The sequence below is a fragment of the Lolium rigidum genome, chromosome 5, assembly GCF_022539505.1.
Source record: "Lolium rigidum isolate FL_2022 chromosome 5, APGP_CSIRO_Lrig_0.1, whole genome shotgun sequence".
NCBI classification, from domain to species: Eukaryota; Viridiplantae; Streptophyta; class Magnoliopsida; order Poales; family Poaceae; genus Lolium; species Lolium rigidum.
The window spans coordinates 259,692,841-259,705,064 of NC_061512.1; the positions used below are offsets into that span (position 1 = coordinate 259,692,841).

The 12,224-nt window shown below is 42.0% G+C and overlaps 2 long non-coding RNA genes across 13 annotated transcripts; one reads left to right on the top strand and one right to left on the bottom strand.

Annotated features, from left to right (window-relative positions):
* Positions 1-2,042: 2,042 nt before the first annotated feature.
* Positions 2,043-6,045, top strand: LOC124652401. The gene is made up of 3 exons (XR_006987709.1): positions 2,043-2,459; positions 5,035-5,133; positions 5,265-6,045. It is a non-coding gene; the product is annotated as an uncharacterized LOC124652401 (long non-coding RNA).
* On the bottom strand, positions 3,004-9,865 carry LOC124652400. Of its 12 annotated transcripts, none has more exons than XR_006987699.1 (10): positions 9,453-9,865; positions 8,905-9,074; positions 8,034-8,800; positions 7,350-7,408; positions 6,675-6,813; positions 6,521-6,582; positions 6,010-6,137; positions 5,638-5,733; positions 4,639-4,802; positions 3,004-3,421 (listed from the first exon to the last, which is right to left on the bottom strand). It is a non-coding gene; the product is annotated as an uncharacterized LOC124652400 (long non-coding RNA). The 12 variants fall into 12 exon arrangements; XR_006987707.1 differs by lacking the exon at positions 7,350-7,408 and having other exon boundaries at positions 8,034-8,303; positions 8,573-8,651; positions 9,453-9,860; XR_006987702.1 differs by lacking the exon at positions 7,350-7,408 and having other exon boundaries at positions 8,034-8,303; positions 8,595-8,800; positions 9,453-9,859.
* Between the last annotated feature and the right edge of the window lie 2,359 nt (positions 9,866-12,224).

Sequence of the window (12,224 nt, forward strand, 5' to 3'; positions counted from 1 at the left end):
CAGATTTTAGTAGCTTAGAATTAGGAGCAAAACTTCCATTAAATAACACGGTAAGTTGAAATGGACATCTGCAGAATTCTATTTTTATGAAAAATTACCAATATATAGTTATATACTTGAACCCTCCTATCTAAACATGGTACAACTTCGGAAAGAAAATCCACTACTTCTATGAGAGACATACCTTTCGAGAGAGTTTTTTTTTTATTTCTAACTTAAACTTGAATGGTGGAAGCAACAACAGCAGGCTTTCATATCGTGCATAGAAAAGAGTAGCATCCTAAAGCTCTTATGTTTATGATCCTAAAGCTGTCAAAGTTCAGAAGCGGACTGTCATACATGTTCTGTATACAAAATTCAAAACCATAAAGGAATACAGAAAGCTAGATGCTCCTGAACAAGCCAAGAATAAGGAACAACTAGATTTAAATGTGCGCCTTGGCGCACGACCCCGTAAAACTCATGCTCATGTACACTTTGTATACTTTTAGGTTTTAGAAAACGAAGTCATTAGAATGATCATAGGATAAAGCACACGAAATTACAAACGAAGTAGGAAACATTTATATTTCAAAAAAGTAGGAACATTCATATATAACCAGCAAAATAGAGAAATATATTATAGTAGCAAACACTCGATGGCTATGTCAAACGGAACAGAAGTAAGAAAGGAACAACAAAAGCAATATCTACATAAGCAGCACCGAGAAAAACATAATTGGTACTTGCACCACCAACAGTTAAATGCGGGGCAAATGAAAGAATCGGTAAGAATAGAAGAGGTTAACACAGGTTCGATACAATTAATAGAATAGCAAATGCATAGCTTTTCTGTTAGCCGGATTTTTAGTTGGTTGATCCATGTATCGACCCTTTCGTTTCCATGAGTGTAATAAGTGATTTTCGATCTTTTAAGACTTGATACTTTGTTTTTAATAAAGTAAGACGTGTGAGGCTGGGGCTATGATCCTTTATCGAAAAAAAAATCGTGATTGTGTACCTTGGTTCTTTATCTAATAGAGGCAATTCTACCTCATTTTCTCCAAATGCTTTTCTAGAATGTCACATGCATATTTAAGCTTAAAGCTCAAGACTTAAATGTTCATAAAAATGATGGTTCCAAACTGTGTCAGCGTCCAAGCCTTTGAACTGTTTCAGTACAACGGGGCAAATGAAAGCATCCCTAGGACCAGATTCTCAGTGCTTTAACCATACATTTGAACTTGCGGCTGTAGGGTTTGTGTCGACTCGTGCCTTCGCCTACGAAAAAACCCGGAGAGTTTCAGTACAAGAAGGCACACTTGGAAAAAGGGGAAGATAAAAGAAGCGAGGCTTTCATTCAGATCAAAAGAAAACAGACGCTTTCATGGATTCACTTTCCCTGTATGAGATTTCCTTTGCCCCGTTGATTTTGCAGGTAATGATCTTCATTTTTCATAGCCCTAGTTTAGAGTACCAAATGGTTTCGATGAAAGAGTTGCTTCTCCTGAGAATTTGGTAAGAGTGAACACCACTACATACGAAAAGATGAAATGTAAACCTAATTAGAGCATCTTCAACAGAGATGCTAAAACATGCCCGCGCGGTAAAAACCGCCAATTTAACGCGCGTGGGCGGGTCGTGTGCTCAAGCAGACGCGCTAAATACAACCGTGCGGAGTAAATTTTACAGCGCACTCCAAAAAGCGGCTCTAGTGTGCGATAAAAAGCGGTATCGTAAAATTTAGCGCACCTCGTAAACTGCAACACAGCTGCGTGCTAAAACCCAAAAACGTACACTCTAAAACGGTTTTACAACACTAATTTTAACGCTTTATTGGATATGCTCTTAGTTTACGCAGCAGGTATTTATTTTGTTCCTCCATTAGTGAGAACGGCAAACACGGCCACGTACAGCCGGTAAAGATCGCCGCTCACTGCTGCACCGGCAGCATACTCGTGTTGTACGTGTCCCCAGGCCTCACGACCACCGTAGTGCTAGTGTACACGTGTGCTGAAAGACACGAACCTAGCCCAACACATTTCTCTTCACGCCAGAAAAATCTTACCTACCACCACCACCCTCTCCCGGTCTCCCCCGAGCTCGTTCACCTCCTCGATCGATTGATGTCCACATCTCATCATGGCTGCCGCGGCGGGAAGCAATGGGGCGACGACGAGGAGGCCGGAGGGTGGTGAAGCGGCTGAGCTTCGGGGGCTCATGGGAGGAGAAGGCAGAGGTGGCAGCAGAGGTCGGGAGATGCAGATGAAGCAGGAGAAGGCGATGTGGCAGCAGAGGTCGGGAGTTAGGCTGCTTCAGGCGTTGTCCGCCGAGCGGATGAAGCAGGTGCTCCCGGAGCTGGACGTCGTGCCGACGCTCCTGTCCATGCTTGTGAACGCCGGGGGAGGAGGAGGCGATGGCGCGCAGATAGCCGTGTGGTGAGGGTGCTGCTCGATCGATCTCACGAGAGGAATGCACAGGTCAATGACTGATTCCTACCTTAGCTTAATTAGCTGCTGTTGCTGCTTGATGTGTCTGAACTCTCGCTGTTACACTGTGGATAAGCACTTAGCTGTATTCGCGTCCGCACGGAGGTGATGCGGTCCAGCTCTCTGAGTGAATCCAGGAGCTTCGTATAGATTATTTGACTGAAACCTATGACCCGAATACTGAAATTGGCAAAGCCTCCCTTCAAAGAGATCCATCTGTCAGTGTCACCATGCCATGCTAAAGTCTTTTTCTGACGAATTCCTGAAATTTTGTGTTCATTTCAGAAGACTTTTCTGGAAGAAGAAAGATTCCAGAAAAATAACTAAATATGCACAACATATTTTCCTGGTTTCCTACCTGCAACCTTTGGCTGTTCTTCTTGATCCTCTTGTGTTAGTTAAACTTGTACGACATGTCAACTGGTTATCCATTCTAGTATCATTGTTTGTTGGTGTTAGGGAGGCAGGCCAGACATTATTATGATATTCATTTATCGTGCGATGTTGGCGTACGTATTGAGCTGCGAAACAAATGTACAGTTTGAAAGAAAGAATAATATTAATCTAGGGGAACACTTGTAGCTCTCTACAATACTCATAAGTACAAAAACAGAGTGTCGGCCACCAACAAAAGACCCTTTTGGTTGTTTAAGTCCACTCCATTACACGCTAAGATATTGGACTCTAAACCAAATGAATTAATCAGATATTTTGATATCTTAGCAAATTCAAATTTGCTACCAAATGTATAACCGGTAAACTGAATGAATTACATTACAAATAGCACAAACAAATATAGTCAAATGCAAGCAATAACCGGATATTACAACTTCCAAAGTCAGACACTATAGAAAGTGAAAAAAATAGCAAGAAGTGGACCAGCAATTTTCAACGGAAGAAAGGGTCCCATCAAACTCCTTATTAGCATGTTTCTCTGCAGTTGCATTTTATCTCTGGAGGAAGGAACAATAGTGCAAGACATAAGAGATACTATTTTTTAAAGAAAGAGTGTAAAATTGTAAATCAAGTAACACACAAAACTTTCTAATAGTTTTTCATTTAGGGCAAAGCTAATGAGAATATGGTACATCTAATTCTGGGCACTACATTACCGATATAACTAACAATACCTTTCTTTTTTATTAGCCTACAAATCTGCACTGCATTCAGCTTTGAAAAAATATACTCATTACCAGTTCTAAAAAAGTCAGTGTAAAACCGGTTCCATAAGATATGATTGTACCTATTGTGTATAAACCAAAGAGGGTGTTCGTAACAATTTTATCAATAGTCATTATCAGTAGCTGTATCAGGATACATAATTAAAGAGAAGAGGACATCCATGGATATTCTTTTATTTTGTGATCGGAAGTTAAATTTATTTTGGTAAACAAAGGAACAACATGGGCACATGGCCATACTGTTTCAGTTAGACAAACCATTGGTCAAGCAACAGATAAATAATTTAGGACTTCCTTGGACAATTCATAAGACAATATAACCTGTACTTCTAGCATATTCGGCTGCTGCGAACATTTTATTGTGGTAATGCTCAGTACTGGGCTGGTGCGAAGAGTCCAGGATTAGGGGTGCACCTTGGCGCACGATCCCGTGAGACACATGTATAGGTGAAAAAATAATTAACAGTCAAAAACTGTTATACTAATAGATCGAGAAACAGTTGTTAATATATTATGTACAGCCATTAAATAGGAGGAAATATATTATACTAATTAACAGATGTTAATTTTACCGAGAGCAACAAAAGCAAAGGAAGGAACACCAAAATCATCTACATAGGCAATGCGTATCATGGTCTTTAAAAATCACAACACAAATAAAATGTAGACAGCAAACAAAGCGTGCATTTTCTATACAGTTAGCGATAGGTAACTATAACTCTAATAGCATAATTTCAGAAGAGTTTGTATTCCTTTCTCACGTCATTCTACATCTTTAGAAATAGATACATCTAATTAAGGTGTATCCTGAGCACACACACACAATTGTTTTTTGCATATAAAACAACAGCTTGAGCACGCATAAAAATCGCTGGTCAGGCCAGCGACACTCAACACATCACGGTAAGAAACGGTGAATCGAGTAATTAAATAATAAGCGATCACCTAAGTAAGGGTATGTAGCTGATTGCTAGTCGATGACGACGAACCTGGAGATCCGTGGTCGTATAGCTCCTAGGTGGGTACCATCTTGTAGCAACAACAGTTGAGATTGCCCCGACCTACCACCATACCGTCTACCAAATCAGTCCACGCTCCCCTCTCTCAACCGAAAAAGGAGTACCGGAGAGCCCTGGGCTGCATGATCTCCTATCTGCTCGAAGGTGCAAAATTTGTAAGTAGATAGTTAAATGAACAACTGTAATATTATCAATTTTTCAGGAGTTAGTACTGAAAGGAGATGGTCTAATGATTTGGCAAACGTCAAAAGGATGCAACCTACTCTTTCAGCAATCCCATTTTATAACCTCATTGAATGATCGAAGCTACTTCAGAAGTAAAAGTTTCTAGAATGTTTCTGATTATTTGACTCAATACATTTGCAGAATGCGCTCATGACCGAAACACCTAAGAATTATCCAGCTACAGTATAGCAGCATTCCTAGAGATAAATTTCGGTTGCATCTATATTGGATCAAACTAAGGTGAATATGTGGCATACTATACAGTCCAGAGTACCATGTTTCCAGTGCAAACTGAAGATTAATTGACATACAAATTCAGTTCTGGTTTGTTAGTGCATCCGAACTGACAATATATATATGCTCTGTTGCAGGCGGCGTGCAAGCTAACATTAGCTCTCATCACTCAGAGCTGCACTTGAAGATCTTCTAAAGGACTAATTCTATTGCAAGCAGTTTGCAAGAAAATTATATGCTCTCATCACTTAGAGTTGATATTGAAGAATTCTGAACACTTATAGCATGTGGGTATGTATCCATTAACCCCTTTTAACTTATTGTTTTCTTCAATAGGTTGGAAAAATTAGAGCTTTGTAGACATCTCACGAAACTATTTTGTGAACAATTGTGTGTGCTTTTCTATAGGCAAGCCCCAACTGTACTTACTTGGAAAGTTTGCTAGTTTAATTTATACTCATTTTTTAGTCAAATATCCTTGCATATTCCTCATTAGAAAATAAAACGTACCATCCCCATCCTCATATCCAACTGGGATCGTACCAACACGAATTTCACGCCTCCGAGCATCCATATCAATGGAAGACTTAACACATGGAACAACATCTGCGTGCAAAACAGAAGACCCGACAATTGGTAAATCCACAACTGAGACAAAAAAAAGCAATGGCATGCCATATCATCTGTATGTAATAATAAAGCTACATGGCATCAACTAAGAAAATAGTGGCCATGCGATTAAGAATTGAAGTTAGACTACTTACTGCTATTAATTAAGCGGAAATAACCGCTGCTATCTTCTCTAAGGACGCATCATGCATGAATATTAATATGTTGTCTACACAAATAATGTGAAGAGAGACATCTTTTTAGATTGCATACATCCTTCAGCAGAGTAGTTGTCTCATATAGAAGGCAATGCAGCCACCGGAGTCATGCATATCGCAATTGTCGTCGCAGATGCCGGCTGCCTAGTTATACCGTGAGGGCAGATCCTGATCTTCTGGCAGCTAATTGTGCAGCAATGGTAGAAATAAAGATAGTTTAGCATATTCAAACTGAACAAAAAAAACAGTACAAGCTCAGTTCCTAATTTTACTTGGGAATTAAAATCTTCAGACATAAATATAAAACTTGGTCATTTATACACTGATTGCTGAAAATAAACCACTGGGAATTCAGTTAAAAGACTGCTTACACATGACCTTTCAGCAAAACAAAGGTACCATCAACCACTACTTAAGGGTGTCTAAACCTCTCAAAGATAAGAATTAAAACTGCTTACACATGCTATCACCTACAGAAGAAACTATAGCGTGTGTTACCAGGGACATTTGTAAGCGATGGTGTGACATTGCTGCATAATCAACAACAAAAGCAATAAAAAGCTAACCTCATTTACTGACATCCACCATGCTCTGTTTTCTCATGGACCAAGCTATCAACAAATGAAAACTATGCTTGGAAAATCACTGAAGCATCAATAACTCAAGTATAGCACAGAATAATATAAAGAGGAAAACTACAGCGAATTGACAAGGGTTCACCTCGGGCACAGATATTCGTAGGCGACCGCCATGCATGACGGAGGCGGAAGATATCATACCTGCATCTCTCCATAAAATGCAAGCAGTAGCAAGGAAGGAAGGATGAGCTGACTGAAAGTGCATATCCGATCAGATGTAGCTGCAAGACAAAAATCGACATGGATTCACCATTACGAAAACCAGGTGTACCCCAACAACAAGCAAACCAAAGTAGGATCAAGCTTGTTTGAGATTAGATGAGTAAGTAGGAGTGCATCCCACTTCTTAGAAAAACATGACAAAAAATAAAATGATATTATGAACACTACAGACTGGAAACAACTGGAGTCTATACAAATAACTAAAACCAGAAATGTGTGGTTTGCATCGTTAGCCATCAATAATATCTCAATCCATGAATGTAATCAAAAATTCTTTCATGCATAGTCCATCAAAAGATAAGGGTCTGCAAGCATCATCGTTTCAAACATATAAAATCAACTCAGACTGCTATTATTTATGAATTAACATGCATCAAGTCTTCATTAATTTAGCTTAGAAAGAATCATTTTCAACAAATTAACGTCTTTGTTATGAAAACAAGAAAATCCTACAACAATTTGGTTTTTCCTGCAACATAAGGATACTCATCATTCCAAAATAATATTGCATCATCGCCAGGTGAGATTCTCATACTGTATGGCGCAGAAATTTTCAGTAGATTCCACCAAACCAACTGGTGCTCTATTGGTAACCTACAGTAATAATTAGAAAGCCATGGAACTATTAATATTATAATCAACAAAGAGAATTAGAAACTACCACTCCCATGTAGTCGAGAATTAAAAAACAAAATAGAAAAACAATGGATTTGAACACTTCTGTGAATAATATATGGGGTTAACTACACATGTTTTCATTCAAACCAACATCTATCCAGATTGTTTAGGGCACTTTTACTAAAATTATTAACAAAGTATTACATGTAATATTAAGAAACACTTGATATAATATATAAATTAAGATATGTATCAACATGTATAGAAAGAACTAACGCGGTGTAGATTAGAATTCTCAGCCTATGACTGAAGGGTGATGACACAGTAAACTGCAAGCAGCATGTTTAGATAGCAATCTTCTTTTTCTTATTACTAAAATCAGTAGTATATGATTGATATGGTTCCTGCTATTGAACCACCAGCTATATAAAGACAATATATCACATTCTTAGGCGAAGCATAGTTAAAAACTATATGCCATTTCTCCAGCCATCTCAAGATAATGAATCATTATTAAAAAAGCAAAGGTACTAACCAAGTGCTTTTATGTACTAACGGGATAAACATGAGCAGGAGAGATGGGAGTGAGAGAGAGACTCACGTGTATTCTGGAAACCTCATGCTGATGGCTGGTGTAATTGTTAGAAAGCCATATAAAAGGCAATGGCATTGCTCTTGTTGTAATTATTAGAATGCCATAACCATGTGCAAAGGCCATCCCCGCCAATAACCATATCCAAAGGTCATCCCGGCAATCCACAATACATTTGGGAATAAAGCGGTTGCGTCGAAACATATCAGGGCAATAGAAGTAAATTTCTCTATTTCCATTGGCTCAAAAAAATTTAATGAAGGATAACCAGTAATTAATCTGCAAAAGAGGTAAAACTGGTATTCAGTAAAAGAAAGAATAGATATTCAAATAAATGTACTTATATCTAGCTAAAGGCTAAATACATGTGAGCAAACTAATGCTAGTGACAATAAAATCATATATTTCTATGCTAGGACTGCTTTCACCGGCCACCAGCGGGGCACCATACTGCGTTTCCCCAAGAGAACAGGAAGACCAAACAACTAATCATACAAGAGGAGGAGCTAATATCAATAAGATGAGACCTAGAAACCACATCCCAATACCAGATCATGTCGTTTGATTTACATGTATTCACTTCGAACATAGAAACAGAGAACTTCATCTTCTTCCTTCAGAAAACATCTGAACCAAAACAAAGGGTAAAATTAGAAGCATATGAATCAAAAATAGTTTATCTGCTTTGAAAATAATCTTCTGGGATGGGAAGAGGGGAGAAGCACGCCAACTTCAAGGCTACCAGCACCCTTCCTTGTTGGTTTCCTCATGTCCTCCTATTCCAACCCAATTCAAGAAACTGGTGAACCATATTCATGAGCATTAACTAATCTAATTCCTGACCTGAAGATGAATAAACAAAAGAAAGGCAGGAGATTACCTGTGTCTTGGTCAGATGCGAGCTGTGTGAGAGGGGAAACGAAGTAGGCGGACTCGGTAAGATCACGGTTTGATAACAGTAGCGGTTCCCCACATGCTGGGTTCCATTCAGCAGGAAATACATATCAGTTGATAGGATAGAGCAGAATATTCCTCCATGCAAGAAATATTCTACTCAATATCAGTTGATAGGCTAGAATAGAGCATTCCTCCCAGCAAGAAATATTGTACTCAAAATATGTATTTACAAAATTTATGAACAAGAAAATTGCAGAAGTTTTTTCTCAACTTACCTAAGCAGATGGAGACTGCATACACAACAAAAACAATAATCTTTTGTTTACATAAATCAATCACAAATAAAACTGATACATATATGTATCCATGCCACAGAATGGCGTATAACTACTAAGCTTTACTAACTATTTCTCCATCTTTCTTGATAAAAAGGCATAATCATTTTTTTAGCAAGCTACAGAATCTAGTACTTCCAGATCCATGGATGTGCAAACATCATGGAGTAAAATTGCACACGTGGAAGGAACGAACCATGCCAAGAGAGCTAGGGTTGGAGTAGGAAGAAGAGGGACGAGGCAGCATCTTGCTTGGCAGAGGAAGCAGGTGGAGGGTCGGCGGCACCCTGGACCGTGGCCTCCGGGAGCTACCTCCTCTGTCCCGTCACGGTGCCCATCATGAGCACCTACCTCTTCCTCCCCCGCCATGGCGCCCCATCACGATCTATGAGTGGAGGTGGAGCTCAGACATGGAAATCCACCATCGTTGCAGGCCTGCAGGAGAGGACCGACGGACTGACGACCATGATCTCCCTCGCGGAGAAGCTTGGGAGAGGCATGATGCGCCCCGTTGCTGCCAAACCTCGTCCTCATCTCCAGCACCAGACCACGACGGCGCGCAGGACAGGGATGGGGCGCGGTCTGGATCGACGGCGGGCGGCGGCGGCGACGGGGAGGAGGCACGGTTGGGATCGACGCGAGGTGATTGGGGGAGGAGGAGGCTAGCGGATTGGAACACGAGGAGTGAGGGGATTGGGAGAGGAGTCGTCCAGGCACTAGTGCGTGAGGAAAACTCCAATCTACCCCTGCGGGTGGAGATATTTTCCATGGGCTGATGACATGCCCGACCAAACCAAATCCCACCCACAGTGACTGACGAGTGGACCCGGCCAAAGGTGGGACCCATTCGCAGTTAGAGGAGGGTAACACACGGCTGTTGCATGGCTTTAGCTAGCGGGAGGACCAATGGGAGAACGCCCACGCGCTGCAGCCAACCAACACGCTTGCTCTCAGCCTAGAATGAACGGACAAGATACACAGGTGGGGAGATCTGACGGTCTAGAAGCGCAAATCGCTGTGAAGCCCCCTATGGGGGGCATCGTTTATACCTTTAGATGTAGTCGTCTTTCAGAGAGGTCTCCATTTCAAAAAAGAACCATACTCACTGTTGTCTATATGGTCATGTCTAAGAAGACAAACTATAACTCTGCAACACATTAAACATGCATTTGAACACAACATACGTCACCTGGAATCTGCTTCAGTTTGGACACAAAGGTGGAACAGATTAATTGTGACACCCCTGATCGTCAGTTCCAGCCGGCAATCTACTTTTAAGATAAGCAGAATGTATGATTCCAAGGCATTCAAATCTAATGCTAGAACCAAATTTAACATGCTGTCCACATATGTGCATAGGGTTTGGAAATCGGAACCAAAAGGATCACATAAAGCTTGATAATTAAGAATGCTGAGCATGCCCAGGAGGAATGTGTCATGACGTTCTTGGATAGGGGTTTTCTTTTCTGAGTTATTATTTTGTTGTGATTAAATATTTCCACTAATTTAAGAAGGTCAACTACAATGTAGAATTTCACATTGCAATACAGTACATGAACTGGAACAAACAGTCAACACATTAACACATCAGGTTCAGCATGCAAATGTGCTAGATCTACCACTTCTTCACAATCAGTTTGGTTCTAGTCCACTACTCATGTTCCCTAGGAGAACTGAAATGCAAGACCGGGTTTTGCGCCCATGACCGTTAGGCTAGGCTCTGGCGACGCGCTAGGCGACACGGGCGAAGATCTCTCTACGCCTGCTCCGGCGGCCGCTCCGATCAGGATCAACGACGGTGAATCTCTTGAACACCCTCCTGAGGGTCGTTTCTGGGTGTTGTCGTCGTCGGACGATGAAGAGGAGGATGAAGTCGCCATTGTATCGCTTTTACCGTCCGCTGGATCTTGGAGGTATCTCTGCCGCACGCCGGAGGAGGTTGCCGATAGGGATCTCCAGGATCCTATTCGCGAGTTGGCACGGAGGTCGATCAAGCGGCTTCATCGGCGTCAGATGCAGAGACAGGCGGCCATGGCGTTCATGGCAATGGAAGGTACGTCGCTCTCTACGTTGTCGACGCCGTTGGGCAGGTCGAGTTCAAAAAAATCTCTAAATTTACCGGTGCTTGAACCATCTGTTTTCACTGATGATGGTCAAGAAGGTTGGACTACCGTTCGCCGGCGACGTTGGTCACCGGAGCTCGGCAAGAAATCGCATATTTCGGTGATTGATCCATGTTTTGCGGGGCGTTCGAATTTGCGGGACACAGGCTCAATCCTGCGGCCCTGTCCTGTCCCAGTTCGGCGTGGCCCGGCCCGAACGCTGGTTCGTAGGCCCGTTCAGATGGTCGTTGATCGATCTGCTGAGGTTGATCAACCGATCCGGGTTAAGGTTGGAAACGCTGTCGCGGGACACGCCTTTCGACGGCTGCTAGGGTTTGCCTGGCGAAAGATAGAGAGAGGCGAGAAGGTTGTGCAGCAGGCGTCCGCCGAGGGGATGAACGGAGATGGCGCCCAGGGTGGCTTCAACCCTGGCAGGGGCGGTTTCAACCATGGGCGCGGGGGTCATCAACCTCGTGGTGGCCGTGCGGGCAATGCCATGCGCGGACGCATGGGGCAGGGGACTGGCCGAGGAGGGCAAGGCTTCTCTGGCGGCCGTGGTTACCAAGGTACGTTTCAACCTGGTTTCGGAAGAAATTTCGTTCAAGGAGAATCAAGCGGGACAGGCGGAGGTGGAAATTACACCAACTCTAGAGATGAAACTTGGGGAGGACAGAGAAACTATGGCAGTAATTCCTATAGCAACAATAGGGCCGGTTTTGGGAACAACCAGCAGAGATGGTCTAGTCAGAATAATGGGGGAAGAGGAGGTGCTTTTCAGCCGAGGTTCCGAGGAAATGGTGATGGGGTACCGCCTAGAGGACAGATTGATGTTGACTTACTTCATCAAACAGCCTGCCGTAGTTTCG